The following is a 25,751-nucleotide window of genomic DNA, read 5'->3' as shown; positions in this document are numbered from 1 at the left end:
TGATTTTTTACTATATCATCAGTCTTGACTTCCCAGGAGAAAACCCACTTTATTAGTAGATTTTACCTGGTTTTATATTTTTGAATTAATGTCTATGTTCATGAGGAATATTGTTGTGTAGTGGTTTTTTTCTTTTTCTTTTTTTTTTTTTGCTTTGCTTTTTTCTTCTTTATGTACTGTCTTTTGTCTATTTGGGTACCAGGGAAATATTCCTCTCATAAAATAAATTGGAAAGTGTTCCTCTGTCTTTTCTTTTTAGGAAGAGATAGTTTAGAGTTGGTCATAGTTCCTCTTTCATGTTTGGTGAAATTTTCCATTGAAGTATCATAGCCTGAAGGTATCTTTTTGCCAAGGTCTGTCAGGGGGGAGGTTTTTAATAATTCCTTACTAGTTTTAGTGCTGTTCAGGTTATGTATTTCATCTTGCTGAGACTGGACAGATGATGATTTTCAAGGAATTTCTTCAATACATTTAAGTTGTCAAATTTATGTGTGTAGAACTTCTTCAACCATTTTTGAAAACCAGGAAGTATTATATTTAATAGTTTCCTAACTTTGGTAACTAAGCAATAACTACCCTCACGATTTCGATTGCACTAGTGTAGCTAGGCATTATAATAAGGCAAGAAAAAAAACCTAGTTGAAATGATCACATTGTTTAGCTCATCTCAGTGCTAGCATCAATATATAAAACAATCTAATTCTAAATTCTAGAGTAAGTGGAAATTGAAAGAAAAAAACTTACAATAGCATCAAAAGCGTGAAATACTTTGGCAACAGATATGCCGGTCTTAGATATCTAAAACTGTAAAAAGATAAACTTAAGAGCTAAATAGGGAAGGTAAACTAAATAAGGAAGATAAACTTAAGAGCTAAATAAAGGAAGAAATATACCATGTTTATGGACCAGAAGAAACAATAATATTAACTTGTTTTTTGCAAATTTATCTGTAGAATTAACAGCAACCCTAGTCAAAATCCCAGCAGACTTTTTGTTCGGAATGATCATCTGATTTTATATTTTATTTTATTTTATTATTTACTTAGAAGACTCCTCCCCCCCCTTTTAACCTGCTGTGTTTCATGCCACCAGATTCTCAGCCCATATAACATCATTTAGGTAGCACTTCTTTAGGAAAGGGAAGGACACTGAGAGAATCCAGGATGCTTTCAAACAAATTTTCTGTCATCTGTCATCTGGCTTGATGAGTAGCACTTCTAATGTGAGATGTCAAAGTGATGTTCTTCAACTTCAGCAGAAGATGATCTCTGGGCCATAGGTTGGAAATGATTATAGACCTAAAACTAAAATGTAGAACTCTAAATTTCCAGAAGAAAACAGAAGGAATTCCTTGAGTTAGACAAAGTTATCTTAGGACACAAAAAGAATGAATCATAAAACAATGAATTTTGCTGCATCAGGATTAAAAAGCTCTCTTCAAAAGACATTTAACAAATGAAACGACTACCTAGAGGCTGGAATAAAATAATTGTAAACATATTCCTGTTAAGGATTTTACTTTGGTATATAACAAGAACTCCCCAAATTCAAAAATTAGAAAGCAATCCATTACAGAGTGCTAAAGGATTTGTACCGACATTAAACCCATAGAAGAAAAATGACTGGCAAATAAGCACGGGAAAAGATGCTCAGTAAGGAAGTACACATTAAACTCCAATAAGATACCTCTCCCTACCCATTAGAATAGCTAAAACAAGCGAGCAATAACAGAAAACCCAAACAACAACAACTGAGAATACCAATTGCTGAAAAGTCACAGGACCATTGGATCTTTCATGCTGCCTGTGAAAATGCAGCATTATACAACCATATATATAAACCATACAATCCAGATATCTCACTCCTAGACTAGAGAAATGAATAAAATGTCCACACAAAGACTATGTTTTATAGTGTTATTCATAATCTACAAAATTTAGTTGTCTAGTGAATTATAGACATTATTCATAATCAGCAAAATTTAGTGAATTATCTATTATCAATTACCTTAAACATCTGATTTAGAACAAAAAATGTTAACCATCTCACTTTTTTGTTGATCAGGAATTCAGGAGTAGCTTGCCCAGTTAGACATTCTTTAGAGGGCTACTTGAACATCCTCATGGTGTGTCACCTGGGAAAGATGGACTACAGTGTGATTAGAAGAAAAAAAAAGAGAGAGAGAGAGAAACTATCTTCCCTGCATCTTAACTCCTCTATTACCATGTTAATCTTTGATTTAGAAACATGCATCTGGCACCTACCATGTATCACAATCTGTACTAGGTAGTAGAAAGGGCAAAATAAGTGAGGCAAAGCTCCTGCCTTTAAGCACTTTCTAGTGTGTTCATACAAATGGACAAGAGTAGAGTTCTTGAAATATAGCTTTGTAAATTATTAAATATGTCTGTTTCTGTAAAATTATTTTTCACTGAAATAAGCATATAATGTAGTTCTTTCCTTAAAAATATACATAAAAATATCATTAAAATGCCATAAAAAGTTTTAGTTTTTCTATAGATATTTCAAACTCATTTCAAGTACATTTACATTTTTAGAGTAAAACTTTAGAATCCAATATGGAATAAAGATCCATGTTTTGGGGCTCCTGGGTGGCTCAGTTGGTTAAACATTTGACTTCAGCCCAGGTCATGGTCTCACAGTTTGTGAGTTCGAGCCCCACATCGAGCTCTTTGCTGACAGCTCAGAGCCTTGAGTCTGCTTTGAATTCTGTGTCTCCCCTCTTTCTCTGCCCCTTCCCAGCTGTGCACTCTCTCTCTCTCTCAAAAATAAAAAAACATTAAAAAAAATCCATGTTTTTAGTATTGGAAATTCCCAATACAATAAAGTTGTTTATCCATTTCTATGAAAAATAGGACTATCTTCAGTCACCATCTCTAAACATAAGGAAAGATAATCTGTGAAATTTTGATAGATCCTTTTTATATCTCTGTAATTAAAAAAAACTTTTATTAAACTATAATATGCACATTGGAAAGAGCATTTATTGTAAGTGTGCTGTCCAAAGAATTTTCTCAAACTGAATAACCTGTGTCACTAGCAACAGAATAAGAAATAGAATATTATAAATATCCAATAACCCCTTGATCCATTTTTGATTACTTCATCTCCCCAACAGTAACTGTTCTCCTGAAATCTGTTGACATAGTTTTGCTTGTTTTTGATCTTTATGGAAGTTGAGTTATACTGTGTGTACTCTTATTTCTAGTCACTGTCATTTAATGTTATGTCTGTGAAATTCATTCTGTGCTGCATATGATTTTGGATCATTGATTCTCACTGTTGTGTATTGCTGAGAATAACCATAATTTATCAGTTCTACTCTTTCAGGCATTTTAAGTAGTTTCAAGTTTAGAGATCTAGCAAAGAGTATTGCTATAAACATTTGATTGTGTAGTTTCATATATATATATATATATATATATATATATATATATATATTTCTGCTAGTCATATACCCAAGAGTGGAATAGCTGGGTTGAGGATAGGCATATGCTTAGATTTATAAAATCCTGCTAAAAAGTTTTGAAAGTGGGTATATATAGTTTGTCTTAAATTTTTCTCTTGCTTGCTTCTCATACCTTTCCAGTAAAATGCCAGTCATGGCATGGTAGAACAAATATAGGCATTGCCCAAAGTAATCCAGAAGAATAGAATTCCTTTGAAATCCTGAAAATTTACGTCAGCTTTATTTTTTATTTTCTCTCTTGTCTGAGTTTAACCAAGGTACAGTTATTGATCACTTAAATTATGTAATATCCACCTAAATTGTGAGTTAAATTGAAGCACCCAGAGCATCATTGTCAACTCTACATCATCTAGTGTACCACTTCCTACCCGTAGAGATAACCCAGTTTGAGAAGTATACTAGTATAGCCTAGTATACTAATACTAGGCTATAACAAGGGCAGAATGGACCTAATGTCTATTGAGTGTCTATTATATGACAGTCATTGTCTGGGACTAGCATGTGCATAATAATCTCATTATCCCTCATCATACAAATCCTCATGAGGGGGATATTGTTATCCTTATTTATATAAATTAAAAAAAAAAGAAGTAGAGGATATGTAGGATGTATCTGGTCTATTTCACTGAGTTTGTGTGGTTTGTGAAGTTTTAGAAAGGGAACTTTTTACTATATTTTGTCAGTTTGTATGGGAAAGATGGTGAGTGGGGTGGAGGACAGAAGATATGTTTGAAAATGCTGTGAACTAGATTTAAAAGACCAGGGTTTAGATCATGTTCTGCTCCTGGCTATGTTACATAAGGCGAGATTTTTAATTCTTCTGAGTTTCAGTTATCACTACATGTAAATATGAGATAATATTCTCTTCCTATTTCCATGGGTTTCTGTAAGAACTACACATAGTAAAAAAAAAAAATAACAAAAGGTAATGTCAGAATGTTACACAAATTAAAGTACTTAGTCTACTCATCATTTCTGTGCACATTTTTTTTTCTGTAATATTTCCCCCCAGTTGTATGATTGCCCATAACACAGTGCTTATTTTTTTTGGAAGTCAAGTTTATTGAGGAATAATTTACACACTGTAAAATTCTGCCTTTTTAAGAAGGCTTGCATTCTAGGGCAAAGCTATAAGACTTGGGGAAGTTGTCTTCTTTTGGTCTCAGTTTCCGGATCTTTATTTTTTTTTAAATTTTATTTATTTATTTTGAAAGAGAGGGAGAGAGTGAGTGAGCACGCCAGGGCAGGGGAGGGGCAGAGAGAAGAGAAGGAGAGAGAGAGAGGAATCCCAAGCAAGTGGTCAGCTTAATCTCAAGAACCATGAGATCATTACCATGAGATCAAGAGTTGGATTCCTAACCAACTGAGCCACCCAGGCATCCCACCAGATCTTTAAAGAAAGGGAAGGTAGCTAGAAAATTACAAAGTTCTGTATTTTCCTTTTATTAATGTTTATTTATTTTTGAGAGAGAGAGAGAGAGAGAGAGAGAGAGAGAGAGAGAGAGAGAGAATGAATCCCAAGCAGGCTCCAGGTTCTGAGCTGTCAGCACAGAGCCCCACATGGGGCTTAAACTCATGAACTGCGAGATCATGACCTGAACAGAAGTTGGATGCTCAACTGACTGAGTCACCCAGGCACCCCCCTCTATTTTCCTTTGATGCAATTTAGATTTCTGGTCATTATGTTTAGGAAGGGGCAGGTGAAGTGGGAATGACTTTGGGAGTGCTAACTATTCTAATTTTAAAGATAAGTGCATACATTTACATGTCAGTTTACATTGCAGATGTAATAATTGAGAAACACAGGAAGAGGCAGAATTAGCAGTTTTTTTTAAAGAGGAATAATTGATTCGCTTATAAAAAGAAATACCTTAAATTGATAACTTACTTGTGTACATAGGTAAGAGTTTCCTCAAGCCTAGAAATCTCCAGAATATAAAATTCTTTCTAAAAACATTCAACGCAATTCCAGTTTCTATCTATAATGTTCAAACAATTTTGCAGAGCATGTAAGGCTCTTGGTCAGTTTTCCATCCATGGTTTCCAGAGTTCTCTTCTAAAGCTCACCCAAGTCCTTCTTCATGACATCTCTGAAACAGCTGTGAGATTTTGCCTCGGGAGTCATGTTTTGGTGCATCCTTTGCCTTGAAGCACTTACTTCTCAAAAGCTCACTTTAGACCATCTCTCCTCTGGGAAGGCATTCTTATTATTTCCAGCTATAGATTGTGAGCACTGAGATTTGCTGCATTAGCTTTGACTCACCGGTGCATCATATAGTGCTTGGGCACATAGTTGACATATGTAGTATATCCTTAATGAATAAATGAATATCTTCATTAAATAACATTTGCATATTTTAGGCAATTCTTTAAATAATTTCACATTACTTTGTGAATTTCCTAGAAGTGACATTGCTTCATCACCATTATGTGCTATATCCATTTATATTTAAGTTTCACCTTGTTAAAGAATAATATGTAGTATGAATACTAAATTTCAGTAATTTTTACATTAGGTGAACATACTTTTACAAATACCAGTGTTAAAACAAAAGAAATACAATCCTTTATTATGTACCAAATGGTTGTGAATGAAGTTTTCTTTTTGGTATGACTGAATGAAAACACTGGATTTGCTAAGATTTGCCAGTTATTGTCAATTTCTTCCTCAGCTATTTGATTGTTTTACTTTAACAATTAACAGGAGCTAATGTGGACTTCTAAATTGAAGACATTCAGTTTGATCATGAACATCTGGAAGCATAATATACAATTTTTGTTCTGTGCTTTAGGAAAGAGAAAAAAGGGAGTGATTATGAAAAAAATATTTTAAAGGGTAAAGGAATATTTAGAAACACAGAAGCTGTTTTCAATCCTTTGATCCTTGATTTAATGTAAAGTTATCTTACTTAATTTACTCTTGTGCTTACTTAAATAGTTCAACTTATTCATATATACTATTGAAAAAAATCAAAGATTTAAGTATATTACTATTAATATCTGAGAGTATCTGAGAAAGATGTGTTCTCACTTATTAAGAAAGGTAGTATTTAAACATTATGCTACAGTTTGATGATGCCATCCCTTGACAGAGAACAAAAACAATAAACGCATGCTCTATAGATTTTAGTATTTATGTCAACCTCACCCACTATCTTCAATTCCTATGACAAATTTCTCCAAAGTACTATTTGCAAAAGATTTGCATAGGAAATAATACATGTGCAACTCATGTATTATATAGGAAATAATACAAAGGAACTTATCATGCTAAATGCTTTTGGAACTTATTATATTTCCTATTCTTATTTTCCATGGGTGATTACAAACTGATATCCCCTAGAACTCTTTAAGAGACCTCTGTAAAATGCTGACACAGAGGAAAGAAAACATGCATTTGGATACATTCACAATATGTTCAGAAACTTGTCTTAAACTCTCAACCAGGCAGTATGCTTGAGAATTGAAGTTACCTTAAGTGTTTGTTCTGATGAGGACTGAGAATTTTAGACAGAAATTTACAAATTATTTCAGATTTTAGAAAATGAGGTTAAGTGAATTTGAAGAACAGAAAGCAGATGTAGGTGCTGAGCATATTCATGATTGAGAAGTTGCTCGTAGAGAAGACAGAACAGAAAGGAAAACATTTATATCCTACTTTGCAAATTTAATAGCAGGGCTTTTCAATTCTTACTTCATATTTTACACAAGCATAGCCCTATCCCTATTGGGTATAAAACTGATAATTATAATGCAGAAGTATGGGAGTACTGACTGAAGTCTTAGAGTTAGATATAATTATTTTAACCTTTAGCAAAGTAATAAAGTATACGCACATGGTAAAGCATCAAATATTTCGGGAAGTCTTATTGTGAAACAAGAAACCTCTCATCCCTCCCTTCCTTAGTAAAAACCTGACTCCCTAGAGGTATCTGCAAGCATTTTCCATAATTAATTATTTTAGTGCTAACTTTTATAGCTCTAATTATTATGTTTAATTAGTGATTTGTTTATTTAACTATAGATTATTACAGGTATTGTTGTTTTTATGATTTTTTCCAGCATGCTCCCATCTTGTTTTTTTTAACTTGTTCATTTCTCTTGGAATTTTTCTCTAAAACATTCTGTGTTTGCTTCACTTCACTCAGATCTCTTCATGTGTCACCTCCATTGAGCAGCTGTTTGTCTAAACTAGCTATTCTCCCCTCCCCCAATTTACTTTTCCTGATTCTATTTACCATTGCATGATATTATATATTTGTTGTGTAATTGATTTCCTGCTTCTCTCCCTTGTTAGTGAGTTATGTAACAGAGGGCATTTTTCTTTTGCTTTATTAGTGTATGTATCGTTTAGAACAATATTAGGCAAATTGTAGGAATTTGTCAAATATTTGTTAAATACATCAGTGGATAAAGTGCTTAGAATAATGCCAGATATGCAGGGTTACTGGTTAATTATTATTATTATACAATTTAAAAATCTCATAAACTCAAGAAATGTTTATCTTGTTTATAATATTAACATGGGCATACCAGTTTCAGTTAAATTTAAGATGGGTTTTAGATAATCAAAACTATTCCTGTGCACAAATGTTATTTATTTTTACTATCCAGTAGATGTGATATGTGTGTAAGATAAAGGGTACTTAGAAATGTGTCACAAAGGTAGCCACTTAATGTGTAATTGAGTTATATGTATTTAACAAATTTTTATTTTGGAATAATTTCAGATCTACAGAAAGTTGCAAGGAGAGTAGAGTGTTCTCATATACCCTTCACCTAGCTTTCCTGAACGGTAGTATTTTATATAATCATTTGTCAAAACTAGAAAATTAACATTGGTACAGTGCTGTTAATTAAAGTATAGGCTTTATTTGTGCTTTTTCAGTTATGATATTTTTCTGTTCCAAGACCTAATCCAGGATATTACATTGCATTTAATCACAATGTCTCCTCCTTATCTCTTTCAATCTTTACCATTTCTCAGCCTTTTTGTTTCTCATGACCTTGACAATTTTGAAGAGTACCGGTCAGGTATATTTTGAGAATTTGTATTTGATATTTTCTCATGGTTAATCTGGGGTTATGGATTTTTTTTAGAGATAAGTGAGAGAGAATAAGTGGGGTAGGGACAGAGAGAGAGAGAGGAAGAGAGGGAATCCCAAGCAGGCTCAATGCTCAGTGTGGAACCCAATGCGGGGCTTGATCCCACAACCCAGAGACCATGACCTGAGCCTAAAATCTAGAGTCATACGTTCAACTGACTGAGCTATCCAGATGCTGCTAGGGTTATGAGTTTCTGGTAGGTAAAATATTTGGTACAGAACATGTTAAAGAAGTTATTTAGATAAAAGTCCAAGTATAATTATAAGCCTACTACAAGGCCAATTACATTTTTAAAAATTTTCATTTCTTAAGAGTCTATGGACTCTTTTCATGTCAATCAGTGGCACACCAGAATTGGGATTATATTTTTATTTAAAATATGGATCTGAATTTGAGAAACTTAACAGAAGACCATGGGGGAAAGGAAGGGGAAAAATAGTTTCAAAGAGAGAGCGAGGCAAACCCATTAGAGACTCTTGAATACAGAGAACAGATAGAGGGTTGTGGAGGTGGTGGGGGGAGAGGGGAAAACAGGTGATGGACATTGAGGAGGGCACTTGTTGGGATGAGCACTGGGTGTTGTATGTAAGTGATGAATTATGGGAATCTACTCCCGAAGCTAAGAGCACACTATATACACTGTATGTTAGCTAACTTGACAATGAATATATCTAAAAAATAAAATAAAATATGGACCTGTTTTATGTCAAGGTGTAAACAGTGGGTCAAGGTGTGTGTCAAGGCTTGTGTCAAGGTGTAAACAATGGGTAATATTTTTAAATTGGCATTGATACTTTCCAATGGTCCTTTGAAGGACAAAGTTGCTGCTCTTGCTGCTGATGCTGCCGTTCTTCTGCTTCTTTTCTTCCTCTTCCTGTTCTTTTCATCTTCCTCGCTTCCTCCTCCACCTTCTTTATATTAGGCAATTGCTGTAATTTTTATAAACTTTACACAGTCTTAAGATTTAGTGAAACATTTTCCTTTATAACCTCCCACATACTTTCTATTTTTGAACAAAGCCTTCACTGTAATAATAAGCATTGATAAAGATAATTCTCATGGCAATTTATTTGTACATTTCCACTCTGGGTGGGTTTTTGAGATTCTATTTTTTAGCATGTCATGTTCTTGAAAATGCATCTTCTTATTCAGGTTATATATTAGAGCTTCTCCTATTTCCAGGTTAAAGCAGACAACAGTAGCTATTTGACCTATGAAATATCTTCCAATGTGTGTATTGTCCTTAACTCCTGATGATACTGTTATGGCTACTAAGAGTAATTGTGTCTTCATTACAACAATTGCTTGTCAAATGATCATTACTAATCTTGTGATAAATTATAATTCACAAGCAGAATGTGTTTTAGATAGTAAGTATCAATCTGTCAACTGGATTTGTAAGAAAAATCAAAATAATTAAAGTCAAAGAAAATTTCAGGTGATTTTTAAGAGATTAGGGATAGAAATTCATATTATACAGACACAAACACTCAGTCAAAACGATGCAGAGGGTAAAAAATGGACAATTGTGAACAGTTGGTCAGTAAATCTAAAATATAACTCATATATTATTATGTTTTGATTATTACATGTGAGTATATATGTTTTATATAGGTACATTTTATTATATTATGGGGTTTTGATATGGACCTTTTATTCAAGAGTATCTTCTTGGCTATGAGGAAAGACAATTCCTCTGAATTTGTCTTCATACAATATCAAATAATAATTTACTATTAACATAACATAAAAATAACAGTGAATACTTATATAGCACATACCACCTATGTCCTAAAGTTGAGGGGACAAGAAGAACAAATTTTCCAAAGAGGATAATGCGAGTTTATAGTAAGAATGGAATGTCAATATCTATCCTATGGTTCCCTGTTTCATGTATTATACCTGCTGGGGACACAGCGACATATAAGTTGCTGATATAGTGTGATATAGGGATCATTGAGGATGGGCCCCAACCTCTCAGGGTATTGTTTCCAAACTTGTGCCTCAGTTGTACCTTCAAAAGGCCTTTTGACTGCTCTATCAGGCTAGCAGTTTCTGAGTGGTGCAGCATGTGATAAGGGCAGTGAGTCTAATGGGAATGTGCCCACCGTTAGGACTCCTTTGCTCTAAAGTGAGTGCCTTGTTCCCATGCAATATTATGTAGAATTTTCCATCTAGGGTCAATAGTTACCAAATACTGTATGCATTTGGAGAGTGGTGCTGGCTGACTGTGCTGGCAGCTATGCACATAATGTGATCACATGTTGCATCCAAAATTTCTGAAACAGTAGCTTTTCCAGCATCTGGTATACCCTACGGCTAGAAAGGGGCAATGTCTGCATCTTTGAAAAAAGTAATGAAATTGATCATCAGTTAGCCTATCTTAAAAATGATATGAAATATAATCTATGTATATTTACATGTAAATTAAGAAAAGACTATGGAGAAATATCAAAGAAAATTAAAACTTCCTGTCATGATTACTCTCAGATCCGTTCCCTGGATTTCCTTGTTCTGCTCCATATCAGTGAGAACTATATTTTCCCACCTCCCTGGCTCTCTGTCTTCTGCGAATAGGTTAGGGAAAGCACCAGGGAAAATCCAGGGTATTTTTTGACTCCCACATTAGATAATGCCTTAGAAGCCATCTACATTTTGTCTGGGATTCTAGCTTTCCTGGACAGTCCCTCCCTGTCATGGTCCCAGCTTCCCTCAGGCCTCTCCTGCTGGGTTCTTGTTCTCACTTGACAGCCTGGTTTCTGAGCTGTGGTTACATTACCTGTTTCCTCTGTCCAACTAGGGTAGCACCTTCTTACTATTGCTTCCTTTAGGGTTCCTTACTGTTTTCTGTTTAGCCATTCAGCTTTTCCATCACTTATACAACCAATTCCCTGCATTAAATGTCCTCTATTTGAATACGTAGAGTGGCTTCTGTTTTCCTGACCAGGAACTACCATGAATAATTTACTCCTCTCTATTGAAACTTGAAAACTGGGTGAAAGAAATCATTTTCAAAAAAATATATAATTTAATCAAATTAATTTTAGGAGAGATGAACTCAATACAGCAATTTAGAAGAATCAGACTCATTAAAGATTTAGCATCACCTCCTCTTCCCAACCAAGCAAAAGCAAGAGTGAGGCTGCAAGTTCTATTTATGCCATAATGTGTAGATAATTCCAATGCTATTTAAGCTTTTCATCATGTTTCAAAAATAAAATTTGCAAGTTACTTTTATGGAAAATTTTATACACGGATACCAAACCTAACAATTAAAACATCAAAAAGAAAAATACAGGCTAGTCTCATTTGTGTTGTCAGTAAGTATCAATGAAAACATTCTAAATAAAATAACTAAAAATTACAGGATGATATAACAAACTAAAACCTATGAATGAAAATGGGAAACACTCTTACATACATTTCATTAATATGAGGAATCCAGCAGAGCCATTTATATTCCCCTTTATTCACAAAAGGGAACTAGGCAAATGAAATTTTTAAGATTCACTGAGAAAAAAAAGCACTCAATATTTATGTCTTCATCAACCAGAGATTCCAATTTGAATATTATTACACAAAATAACCAGTTGACAACAAGACCATTTGATATTAAAGATTATGTTCTATAAGCTCTAACAATCAGCATTAAAATGTCAGGGTCATGGGAAAATTTATTTATTTTGGAAATAAATTACAAATACATTTGTTATGATAACAGAAAATAGACAAGAATGGCTAAAGTTTAAAAATGTAAACATTTTTATTCTATGTTTAGTATCAGAAAGGAATACATTGATATTCTTGTCACTATTCTTTTTTTTTTTTTTTTTTTAAATTTTTTTTTTCAACGTTTATTTATTTTTGGGACAGAGAGAGACAGAGCATGAACGGGGGAGGGGCAGAGAGAGAAGGAGACACAGAATCGGAAACAGGCTCCAGGCTCTGAGCCATCAGCCCAGAGCCTGACGCGGGGCTCGAACTCACAGACTGCGAGATCGTGACCTGGCTGAAGTCGGACGCTTAACCGACTGCGCCACCCAGGCGCCCCTCTTGTCACTATTCTTAATTTGGTATTTTATCAATGCAGATTCTCTTGTCTCATGTTATAATCCCAACTGGCATTCTTTCTGCAACAGCAAGAAAGCATTTTTTCCCTTCTGAATTATCTGAAGTTCTTTTTCTAAAAGTTGTTAGTAAAGGGTACTTGCATTTATAAATTCAAATACAAAACAATCCATTTGTTAAATACTAGATGGCAAAATTGAGAGCCTAAGTAAAACTAAATACTAAAATATATAGTACAGTAAATAGAGATCATTAATGATGATATCCATAACTGTAATATGTGACTTCAACAGACGTTGGAGAGAAAGTGGTGAATGAGCACCATCAATTCAAAGAATAGTTAATATTGGTCAATACACAAGACAAATTGAATGCACACTACAATATTACAGTCCATATAGAAAAGAAATTTGGGAGCATCTGGGTGGCTCAGTTGGTTTAGCGTCTGACTTGGGCTCAGCTTATGATCTCATGGTTTATGAGTTTGAGCCCTGCAGTGGGCTCTTTGCAACAGCCTAGAGCCTGGAGCCTGCTTCAGATTTGTGTCTCCCTCTCTCTCCACCCCTCCCCTGCTCATGCTCTGTCTCAAAAATAAATAAACATTAAAAATATTAAATAAGAAAAAGAAATTTGGTAGAAAATTCCCCAAATTGGGCAACTGTAGTAAATTCTTACATGGCATCATCAAGAACAATTTGTTAAATTGAAAGTAATTTTCGGGGCACCTGGGTGGCTCAGTAGGTTAAGCCTTTGACTCTTGATTTTAGCTCGGGTCATGATTTAACCGAACCCTGTATCAGATGCCTGCGCCGGGCTCCGTGCTGACAGCCTGTTTTCACAGGCATTCTCTTTCTCTCAATTAAATAAACTTAAAAAAGCAAGAAAGTAATTTTTCTAAATTTTCAAAAATAAAAACCAAATGTTAATCTCTTGTGATAGGAGAGGGATTTGTTTTCCCTACAGAAAAGTTATTACAAAACTGTTGTCATAAAGAAAGTAAAAAATTGTATAGCTAAAATTATGATAAAAGTATAATAAAATTGTTTCAATTAATAAAAATATTTTTTCTGGACATTGTGGTGTTTGTGGAATTTTTCAGCTTTAAAAGTATGCACCGTTGATTGTGATTTCTTCTTTGCTCTCAAGTGAATATTAATATTAATTTTTATGCCTTATATATTTGTACTTTAATACTATTTTTTCTTAGAAATTGCTTACAAAATTAAATAAACTTCAGGACTAAAACTTTTCCTTTCTTCAACCTGTCTCAAATCCTTCAGGGAGTTTGCAAAAATTCAGTAGTAGGCAAAATACTTTCAAAATCCAAAGAATGAGAGTTCAAATTTTATGGCAATGTCACCTAGGAATTGAAGGACAAGAAGATTCTAGCAGATGTATGAATTAGCGTCTATATTGGAACAGCCACAGGCAGTAATGTCCCCCTGGAGATCCGTGTTGCTCATTAGCATATTAGTATGTCTGAGGATCCCTATGCCAAACACATGGGTTTAGTGTGTTTATTTCAGCATTTGTCACAGGTATTTAATCACAGAACCCTTAGTCTTGGTATATATGTAGGCATTTTGAAACATTTGGTAAATATTAGAATAAAATGGTTATCAATAACAAAAATTGAACACCAGGAAGAGATTTTCTGCAGCCAGATTGCATAAGACTTCCAAAATTCCATTTGAGAGCATTTCCATTAATCTATGTTTTACTGCAAGCATAGTCAATGTGATATCTCATGCTATTTTCCTTTAGGAGAAAAAGGATCCAGCACATGCCAGCGCTTTTCCACAGGTGACCTTTAGCTAAATAACTGCCTGAAAGATATTTCTTGTGGGAGTTTGGGGGGGGGGATTAAAAAAATCAGCTTTCACTGTTGTTTTTTCAAACCAAAAACATTGCTACTGAACATTGCTAGTACCGTTCTTGGGCTATTGTGAAATCTTATCATTTATTGATAATAAATAATGTTAGATATAAAGAGGAGACAATTGAAAAATTAACCTTTCTTCGGTCAAATTATGCTTTTCTTGATTCCTTCCTACTTTGTTTCCTGAGTGTTTGGTCAATTCATTTTTATTTTCAAGAAAAAATAGCCTATTACAATTGGGAATGTTTTGATTGTCTTGTTCATATGACAGTTTAGGAAAGTTTTGTTTTCACAGGCAAGCTAAATTTCTACCTTTGGCCACAGTATTTCTAGTAATCATCTAATATGCTCTTACATCCAAAAGTATGTGGGAGGGCTTTTAAAGTTGAAGGCAAACATTTTGAAACCAAACATTGTAAAGAAACTAAGATTTTGTGTGTGTGTGTATAGTTATTTTGATTTTCAAATTGCAAATGTTATTGAAAACTACTTAAAAATTTTTCCTTTCCTTTTCTTTACTGACTGTGTTGTTTGAAACTATTGGCTCATGTACTTGGCATGGATATAAACAACATAAGGACAACCAAAAGGAAATTAATCCATCACAGTTCTAATTTCAATTTGCCTATTTTTATCATTCACATTTTTACCATCTGGAAATTTTTCTATCACTAGCTAAAAATATAATATTTTTTCAAATACTTTGGGATTTTAAAGACATACATAATGAAATTTTATTCTCATCTTTTGTGACATTATTTACCATACTTAAAAAGATCTGTTATTTTAATGATGCTTTACATGAATACACAAAACATACTATAGACTTATATGTATATGTAAATATTGATATTTGTATTTATGTAGAGTCAAATAATCAGGAAAATGAATTATATCTAAATACCAAGATACTTGCTTGAGTTATGTTCATTTTTTCATCAATGTCTTTGCAAAATAAATCAATTTCATATAACAATGTTTTTAGTATTATGGCAAAAAATTATAGCTATGAACATGCATGTAGCTTTAAAATCTAAGGCAATCAAATAAGTAGATATTTACAAAATAGAAACATTTTAATACCATAATAAACTTTAACTAGGTTAGAATGTTGAAGTTTATTATTTTTTTGAAACAAATTTTAAGCTAATAACCATAGGAGAATTTGAGTTTTCTCTATCCTCTTATGAAAAATGTATACTGCTGTAAGTGAAAATTTGTGTTTTTGGCTTGTATGTATATACAAGGTATGTATTTTATAAATAATTACATAGATAGCAGATTTTATTGAGATATTAACTTGCATTGACTTTAGGACTGTTAAAGTCTTGGATTTGGGGGAAAGTCTCTCTTTTTTATCACAACAATTCTGATGTCGCTCTGCCATATCAAAGATTTTTTAGACAATGAGTTGCTTTTACACACTAGAAAGTTAGTGTGGGATTTTACTAGCATATCTATGGAGAGGCACCCATGTCATTCATTAGTGAGGCTAAGAGTAATTTCTGAAGTTAGAGGGCGTTTCCCTCTTTCTTTCTCTGTCAGTCTGTCTCTCTCTCTCATATCATATACATGCCTTTAAGATACCTGTTTCTCAGCTTCAGTGTCCATGCTAAATGCTTTATGAAAACAAAAAGTTTCACAGGGTAGTTTTCCTCACTGCCTTCCTTTCTTTTTCTCAGTCTTCTTGAATATATTTTCTTTGTTGATACTTCCCTAAATATCTTTGATATCATAGGATCAAACATTTTGTGTGTGTGCATAACATGTTCAATTCTAATCCCACAGATTTTATTTTTCCATTCATTTCCATTACTGCTTCTATCTTTTTAATATCCATTGTTTATTACTACTTTTCTCCTGTGTATGTTCTAACCTTTTGGAAAAACTTATGTTTGATATATATTTATATTTCTATAATATTAAGCTTTCTATAGATTGAATAAGGATAGTTATATAATTTCAATTAAAGTGAAAAAGTGACAGATTTTATTAAGGAACAACATATGCAAGTTATATTATATTTAATTAAAATGTAAGTAATGTTTATTTAATAAAAAATGACACATCATTGCAAACTTGTGGATAATGAATATCAAGTTCATGATGATAATAAATTAACTTTGAAAACCAAGACATTTTTTATCTGGAAAGTGTAACCCATATAGCCTTTGTACATATATGTATACTGATGTATGTAGGTGGATACATACATGTATGGCATATGTTTGTGGATATAAATGTTTTAATTGTCCTAAATTATATTTCCTTAAAGAGTCAAATCAGCTTTTTTTTAGCAGACTACTTTTATAAATATTTCACATATTATTCTTGGTTTAATAATCAATATATCTCAAAATTTTAACGTATCTCATTAAAAAATCTATTGGTCCATAAATCTTTCATGTTAATTTTCTAATGCATTTTCTAATGCTTTTCTACATCAGAATTCTATAAACAGGAGCAGGCTTACCATGTGCTTCTTTACCAGAATTTTTTAAAAGTACTACAATAGAGTGTCTGTTTCCATAAAGCTCATAATGGGAATGAAATGCCTGAGGCAAACATGTCTTCTTTGCCTTCAAAAATGAAACATCAAAGAAATACTATTTGTATATAAATATATGAAAATGTTCATAAATAAAATCTTTGTGCATTGAGATAAAATGGAAAAGCATTCTTAAAAGTTTCTTTCAGAAGTAGTTTCCTAAAATCACAATATAGGGACTATGGGTATTAAATAGTTGACAGTGAAGTCTTGTGATCCTTTTTCAAAGTCCATGAAGTTTATTTGGTGACTAGTAGATAAAGAAGAAACTTCTGGGAAATGAGATTTCATATTCTATGCTTTAGGTATCATCAAAGGTAGCACATTTTTGGTCAAAGGTTAAAATGAGAGGCATAATTTAGTGAATTATGAACATAGTATTTTTTCTATAAAGTATGTATTAAAGAATAGATAAAAAAATTACAGATGAAATAGATCCAAAGAATTTTACTAGACAATAGCAAATCAAAAGACTGAATGATGACATATCTAATGACTGCCCTAGTGGATGCAAGCATGTAGTATGAAATAGACTCATGGCACTGACTACATAATTGCAAGTGGATAACATTATTATTTGGAATCATTGAGTTTTGAGTTTGTTTTTGTGGCAACTGTTAGCTGAATCAGAGATTTGGGGATACAGGAATGAAAAAATGGGTAACACTCTACCCACATGTTTTAATAAACAAAACACCTATCTATAATAAATAGCTTGGTTAGATGGTATTAAGGACAAAAACAAGTAGAGGAGAGGAATGGAAAGTATTGGAGGTATAGCTTTAAATATAGTAGTCAGGAAAGCCTCACTGAGAAGGGGATTGTAGCAGGCCAGTTTCCCAGCAAAGCAAACTCTGAGAAAAAGACTTGAGTGAAGAATCAATTACCCCTCTTATGATGGGCAACTGAGTGGCAGTTCTAGTTTAAAATTGAATAATATATTAACATATCATCTAGCAGAAGTATTCTCTCCTTTCTGTGATCCAAGACTTCTAAATCTTCAGAATCAAGAGTCACAACCAGAGGAAGTACAAATTCACAGAAATGGGTAATTTAGAGTGATATTAAATAAGACCACTCCTACTGTCTCCTCTTGGTTCCCAGACTCTTGCATTATACCAATTAGTGATATAGTGTTGGGTCAAACACGAACTCTGCTGGATGAGATGCTATGAATAAGAAAGGCAAAAATATATGTCAATTCCAGTGAATATGAATTGTTGCTCCTTCCAAGTTTGAAGGGGTCCAATGTAGTCAATTTTCCACAGAGCACCTCTCAGGAATTTGCAAGGTTTGGTGTGTCATATTGGAGCTTTTTGTTTTGTTTTGTTTTAAGTTTATTTATTTTGAGAGACAGAGAGAGAGAGAGAAAGAGAGAGAGAGAGTGAGAGAGTGAGCAGAGGAGGGCAGAGAGAGAAGGAGAAAGAATCCCAAGCAGACTCTGCACCATCAGTGTGGAGCTTGACGAAGGGCTTAGACTCATGAACTGTGGGATCATGACCTGAGCCAAAATTAAGAGTGGAACACTTAACCGACTGAGCTACCCTGGCACCCCTGGAGGCTCAGCTTTAATATTTCTTGCTGGCACCTTGAACATTCGGTGTTAATAGTGAATGAGCCTTGCTGAATGGTGAATTCACCAGCCTTGGTGAATGAGACACCATAGTGACAGACGTATGTCTACTCATTTGATGTATCCATTTGCCAGTACTCTGAAGTCTGATGGTAGTGGCTGACTAAAGTCAATTAGCAAGTTATTCTCTCTACTTGATTGTTGAATCAGGCCTTTTCTGGGTTCAAACTTTCCTGGAGGATGTCAACATGTAATTCAAAGATCTCATTGATGTCCAGTCCCATATATTCATCCATAAGCCTTTTGCCCAGACTTTCTTAACCTCATTCTTCAAATGCTTCTAGGCCTTTGTCCAACCAGCCAAGCCATTTCCCTTTACCCATATGCCTTTATATATCCTAACGTTGGCATTCTTCCCTTTCCACACAAAGTAGATGAGCAGATACGGCGCACACTGAAAAGATTTCTCTTAATATTTTTCGGGACATTGGTAGGCTTGAACTCATGTACACACATCCTAAGCTGACTTATTCACAAATCAAATTCAGATTTTTCTACATTTGTCAGCTGATCATAAAGAACCACAATTTGTGAGGCTATAAATGTGCCCTGAGGGAGCAGTGCTGGTAAAACAGTGATAGAATTAATGGACCATGAAACAATGTAGTCTATTTCTATTCTGTTGTCTTTCTTGTGCTCAGTAATAGATATACCATTTCCAATTTATAATTGGACTTATTCCTGGACATGCCCAAGTTTCTGAGTTGGTGGGTCTGTCAGATCCCAGCCCATACTGCACACTTCATATGCCGCGTTAGAGCTGCCCGTGATTAAGTGTTCTGTTAGGTCCCAGTAGGATATCAGGAGCAGTTAATTATCAATAACAAATATATTGCAAAGAATATATGCAAATATACCAAGTTATTCTTTCCGAATCTGAAAAAGATCTCTTTGATTCAGATGTAGCATTTAACAAATATTTCCCCTTCAGGAAGAAGAGTAGCAACATATACATGGACAGAGACTGCAGCCAATAGTGCAATTTGATTGTGCCCTTCTTCTGAGATGTAACGGTATCCTGAAGGACAATTTTCAGTGTTACCATCTTTTTGTTATTTGTTTTCAGAGATGAACATCTTCTCCAGTGATTGTGCATCTCTGAAAGCAAAATCCGTTTATAATCAAAAGAGTTCAAATAAATTCAATAATAGATAATACATAACCTTAAATAAAGAGGTGACCTTGATGGCTTTCTTTGTTGTTTACTTAAAAAGAATAATAATTGATTATTTCCCATTATTTTATCTCCTAATTTCATGTAATTTACCTCCACGTTTTCTAAAACAGATTGAGTTTTTCTATGTGGTTTACAAAGAAACACTCAGCTGAGTGGCCCGTATTAAAAGCTCAGTAAGCGGTTACTCTATGCTTGCATTTCCCTTTTACTCAGCAGCAACTTTAGTGTATTTCCTTCTCTGTGGTTGAAATGGATTCAGAAATAGCTTTGCAGGAAATATCTGAAGGGAAAAAATTCCTAGTATAATGATCAGGCAGAGGACTGTAATAGATTTAAGTAGAGCCTGGGTTAACTATAAAAGAAGGAAACTAAAACATCATTTTTTTAAAAGTACATTTTTATCATAAGAAATCAAAATCCTTTACTTGGCTTTTTTTTTTTCTAAGACTATAGTTGAATTCTCCTTATCCATAGTTGAATTATGCTCAGCAGAGAATGTTGAACTCAATTGTCCAAAGTCAGTCTAGTTGATCTTGATAGTAGAAATAGAATAAGTTCTGAAGCAATAAACTGATACAGATTTTTACTCAAATTATGGTAGAGTTTATTTTTACAAAGGAAAAGATAGGAAGATAGTGCCCATAAGTTTCTGAAAGTATACTTAACCAACATTTTCTTGATGGAAATTAGAAATTTTGTTATCTGAAACATAAATCTCAAAATGGGAAGTAATGTTTACTATGGGATTTTAATTTCATTTTATTTTTCAATGAAAAAATGATTAAAAAATAAGTTAGTAGAAAGTCACCATGATGAGAAGTCAATAAAAAGTTATATTCGAATCTACCTGGAAGCAGGGCAAATAGGTTGACCTTGATATATATCTGCCATCCTAAGATATTCATGAAAAAATTTGACATTGTTTAAATTTATTAATAGTCACTTAAATGACAAATTGTTACCAAAGAAAAGTCAGTAGGCTAGTATATATCTTGGTTGGATTTTTTTTAACTGCTATTAAAATCATACAAAGTTCTTAAAGTCCCTATTTGAAAATGTTGCTGATACTGTCAGTAATGATCAGTTTCCTGCTGTGTCTCTGTGTGCATTGCAATATTTTGGCTCTAGGAGAATGTTTCAAAACATGCAGATAAATTACTTCAGGATTCCTGTATCTTTCAAACTATTATTTTGGAATTTTCATAGCCATGCACCTGGTTCACTTTTTTTTTTTAATAGGAAAAGAAGGAAAGAAACACAATTGTAATTTTCTATATTCCCGAGAATGAGAGATATTTCACGGGTCCTTTTAATGACTTGACTACTGAAGCTTTTTTTTTTTTTTTTTTCTGAAACTGCGTGTCAGGTATGACTGTATGGCTAGCACCATGTTGGTCTGATGGTAGTAGGGAGGGTGCGCTGAGGTAGTGTGGATATGTGTGGAAAGCACAGAGGAGTCCTCCTTGTGAAGCATTTTCTTGCTCATCTGCTCTTCTCCACAGACCCTCTGTCAGGTTCCTGCCAGACACTGCCTTCCAGAGACATGCAATGGCTTAGCCCGTGGTCTTGCTGTCACTGAAGAAAAATCACTGTCCTGACATCTGACCAATCTGTGAGGATTTGGTTCTGGTGGATAGCTTGTTTCCAAGTGTTGCTTTTGCTCCTCAGTTTAAATGTTGCAAGTTTTCTTTAAAAAAAAAACCTGAAAAATAGATGAAAATGTGCTTAAATAATTGATACCTAAGAGATACTATAGCAGTATAGTAGGGTTACCTATTAGTAGATATTTTTTTAATAAATTAAGTTTATTTATTTTCAAAGAGGGAAAAAGACAGAGAGAGAGGCAGAGAGAAAGGGAGAGAGAAAATCTCAAGCAGACTCTGTGCTGTCAGTGTGGAGCCCGACATGGGGCTCAAACCCACAAACCATGAGATTATGACCTGAACCGAAGTCAGGAGTCATACACTCAACCAACTGAGCCACCCAGGGGCCCCCTATGTAGATTCTTTCACATAGATGGGAAATTAAGGCTATAAAATGTCAAATGACAACCGAGGATCAAATGAGAAATTGGTTATAGGTGAACTAATTATGTTGAAGCTGGCTAGAATCTTATGCCACTGTGCCATATATTTTAATGTTATTATCTTAACATATACTTCTCACAAGTTCACTGTGACTAACTCATTTCTATTTGTTTTTTTAATGCTTCCTTTCAGTGTCTGAACCTAAATATTTAACTTTTTACCTAATTATTGATATCCCATTTTACAGGTGAGGAAATTGAGGCATAGGGAAATAAAATTACTTGCCCAAGGTCATACACTTGGTAAATGGAGGGGCCAGGATTTTATTCCTAACTGCAGCTCCAGATACCATGCTCTTAACTACTGTGATACCCTGCCCTCCTTTAGCCCGATATTTTATAGAATACCATACTTGGATTCATTTCCTCATTTATTTATTCAGTAGCCAATAGTTAACTGTGCATTACTGTGTATAATAGTCTGTATCAGGTGATAAGGATAAGTTGCCAATAAAAAGAAACAGGTCCTTGAATGACCGTTTCCACATATGACTGCACAGTAAATGTCATCTCTTGGTGAGTAGATTCTCAATATTATCTAGAAGTCACAGTCAAAAGAAAGAAATAATTGAGATGAGGGATCCAGTTGTAACTCATAAAAAGAACCCTCTGCAAAGGCCAGCCCAATCCCTTCAATAGTTGCATTTCCAACTTAAAATGTTCGTGCTACATTTTGAGCCCACTTCATTTGGTCTTGTCCTCAGGTAGAGATGGGTGTGGTTGTCTAGTATTCCCTGTGTTTAGACAGTTTGTATATTTGAAAATTATTAAATTATATGTTTCAAATGTCTAATTTGCAGGTTGGCTAAACTCAGTTCCTTTGCCATTTCCCATACATTTTATTTCCCAGTTCGAAAAACACATTTTAACAAAGGAATACTGGTTAATATTTATGCTGAAATAAAATATGAGCCTGCCATACCATTCCTCTTGTAAAACAAACTGCTTATATTAGGAGAAATATGTAAAATACTTTTATTGTCCATTTTAATCTTGGGTTCTTTCTATATTAAAAAATTAGTATGTAGGGGGAGAAAAATATTGATATTATTTTATGAACAGAAAAATGAATGAATAATTAGATAGCTATTAGACTGCAATGTTAAAGAAGCAGAACAATGCTACATGGTACATTGAAGCATCTGTTTTATTCTTGTTCAATGTCAGGGAAAGACATTGGCAGTTGTAACTGTCAATGTCTCTGTTGTAGCTCCAATATCTTGCCAAGATGTTTGTTTTTAAAAAAAATCACACTTATTTACATGCCCAGCCCAAGGGCTTACTATTACCTTAAGGTAAAGATCATAGCAAAACAAAACAAAACAAAACAAAACCCAAATATCTTACAAAGAAAATTAACATTCTTTTTCAAATGTATCAGAATCATTTACGTTAGGAACAGGACACATTTCCTTTTTTGACATGAATGTGCCAATTATATTACATCCTGTATATTAACAAATAGCCTATTTTAAAATAATGCAGAGCTAAGGTACAAAAAACCAAAGCTTTATCTTAAAATAAATACTATTGATTTTCTGAGGGCTCACTGGAAATAATGAAATAAAAAGAGATGCTCGGCTTCTAGCTTCCCAGCATCACAGCCCATATAGTGTTTAAAGTGCTCTAAAAGAAAAGAGTGATTAGAGATTTGATGGATGAGCCCCTCAATTTATTTCTTAAAAGAGAAGGTCCCTATCTTACAGCTAAAGCCACATGAATTGCTCAAAGTCAGATGACTGGATGAATTCTTTATTGAAATGACAATGAAAATAATTACGTTGTTAGATTGTCAGCTTTTTAAAAAACTCTTTTGGCAATCCAGACACACTGACATTAGTAACAAAGACAGTGAACATTTTTTAAACCAATGTCCCTTAAACATTCCAAATGCAACACCATTGAATTGCCATTTTGGTGTGATTACTCAAAATAAAGAATGGAGTTTTGGAGACATATCAGGTAGTGAAAGAAGAAACAGACCTTTGGTACTTACAAACTTAAAGTAAGGGAAAACATCTCAATTGTTTAGAGGGCTTTCCCCTTCAATTTCAGCATTCCCTATTTATTTGCAAAAAGACGTAGTTAAATCTGGTTAGCTAATTTAATATGTATATACTAGAAAAGAACGAGGTTTATTATTATGGCCTGTTCTGACATACATGACAATAATGGAATTTTAGTCAGAATATAAGTAGATTTTTGTGAAAAGAATAATTAACATATGCTAAGAAAGGTATTGAACAAAAGAATAATTATAAAGTCTTCCCTCTTTTCATTTTTATTTCAAATATTAAAAAGGAAATGAAAAAATGGTGTGAAATTTTAAATTATTCCTTTTGTTTAAATACATCTGTCACTCTTTCATGCTTGATATACATTTTTGTTTAATGTAAGCCTATAGGATATGTTAACCCCATAGTTTAAGAAAAACATTTTCTGGTGAAGAAACTAAGGCAAAGGTACTCTTGTCTCATCTTTCTGGTAGAAATTCAGATTTCCCATTTGAAGTTTGCCCTTTATTTCTACATCTTGACTTGGTACATATACCTAATACATAAGGTAATTGCTTACGACCAAATTCTGGACTCCATTTATTCCGATAAGTAATTTCTAAACTTGGAACATAGATAATTTTAATTTTATTTAAATAGAAAAATCTTATTTTCAGAGGAAAAAAATGTAAAGGAAATCCTGCTTTTATGGAAAGAAAGTATAAACTAGTAATCTCACATTGAAAACCTAAGTTTTGGGGCAAATTTTAGTGTTTTTTATTATTGGTTAAAAAAGACCTAAATATAAAATTGCCCTCTATGTAATCTTCACATTAAAGATCAAAAACTAGATATAATACTGTCTTTATTTCCATGTTATAGAAAGTTAGGGGACAGACTTAGATATCCTTTTATTAAGTATCACTTTTTGGAAGGCATCATCATGGGAGGGGCAGATCGAGAGGGAGACACAGAATCTGAAGCAGGCTCCAGGATCTGAGCTGTCAGCACAGAGTCCAATGCGGGGCTTGAATTCACCAACAGTGAGATCATGACCTGAGCTGAAGTTGGAGGCTTAACCAACTGAGCCACCCAGGCATCCCAATACTTCTTGCTTCTTAATTTGATGTGAAATTATTTTTTTCTGAACTTTATTTATTTTTTAAAATGTTTGTTTATTTATTTATTTATTTATTTATTTATTTTGAGAGACAGAGAATGTGAGCAGGTGAGGGGCAGAGAGAGAGGGAGAAAAAGAATCTCAAGCAGGCTTCATGCTGTTAGCACAGATCCTGATGCGGGCTCACTCTCATGAATTGTGAGATCATGACCTGAGCCCACATCAAGAGTCTGATGTTTAATTGACTGAGCCACCCTGGTGCCCCAATTTTTTTCTGAACTTTTAGTAGGATGGTTGGTTCTGGAAGAGTTCCTAAACTTCTTTCAGTTCCTTCTTTTTTTATTTTCATCCAACACTAAAAGTATAGAAGCTTGTTTTCTAAGACTTCCTGGTTTTGTTTCCTGCTTCATCTTTCTCTGAAAGTTTTTATTTCTTTCATCTCTATTATAATTGTTCTGCTCAATTTTTATTTCACTCCAGGCAGTTTCTCCTTAGCTTAGGAGACCTAACTGGTCACTTTTGAGATTTCCCAGGGGCCAAACTGCTCTGGCCTTTTTAGATTATTTTACTGTGGACCCCTCAACTCATCTCATACAGGTTTTGGCAAGAACACAATCAGTTTCAGCTACTGCTTTCAAATGGCAGTGTGG

General features: G+C 33.8%; 1 long non-coding RNA gene across 1 annotated transcript in view; it reads left to right on the top strand.

Moving 5' to 3' along the window:
• The first annotated feature begins 21,409 nt into the window (after nt 1-21,409).
• LOC124521287 (uncharacterized) overlaps nt 21,410-25,751 on the top strand; it is a 51,624-nt gene continuing 47,282 nt past the window's right edge. The window contains exon 1 of the long non-coding RNA XR_006964442.1: nt 21,410-21,513. This is a non-coding gene — a long non-coding RNA (uncharacterized LOC124521287). The remainder of the gene's footprint in view (nt 21,514-25,751) is intronic.

Source organism: Lynx rufus, unplaced genomic scaffold (genome assembly GCF_022079265.1).
Source record: "Lynx rufus isolate CCGP_SWC_20201006 ecotype Redwood Valley unplaced genomic scaffold, mLynRuf1.p SCAF_3, whole genome shotgun sequence".
NCBI classification, from domain to species: domain Eukaryota; kingdom Metazoa; phylum Chordata; class Mammalia; order Carnivora; family Felidae; genus Lynx; species Lynx rufus.
The sequence above is the reverse complement of the archived record's forward strand: the minus strand, read 5'-3'. Positions and strand labels throughout refer to the sequence as shown.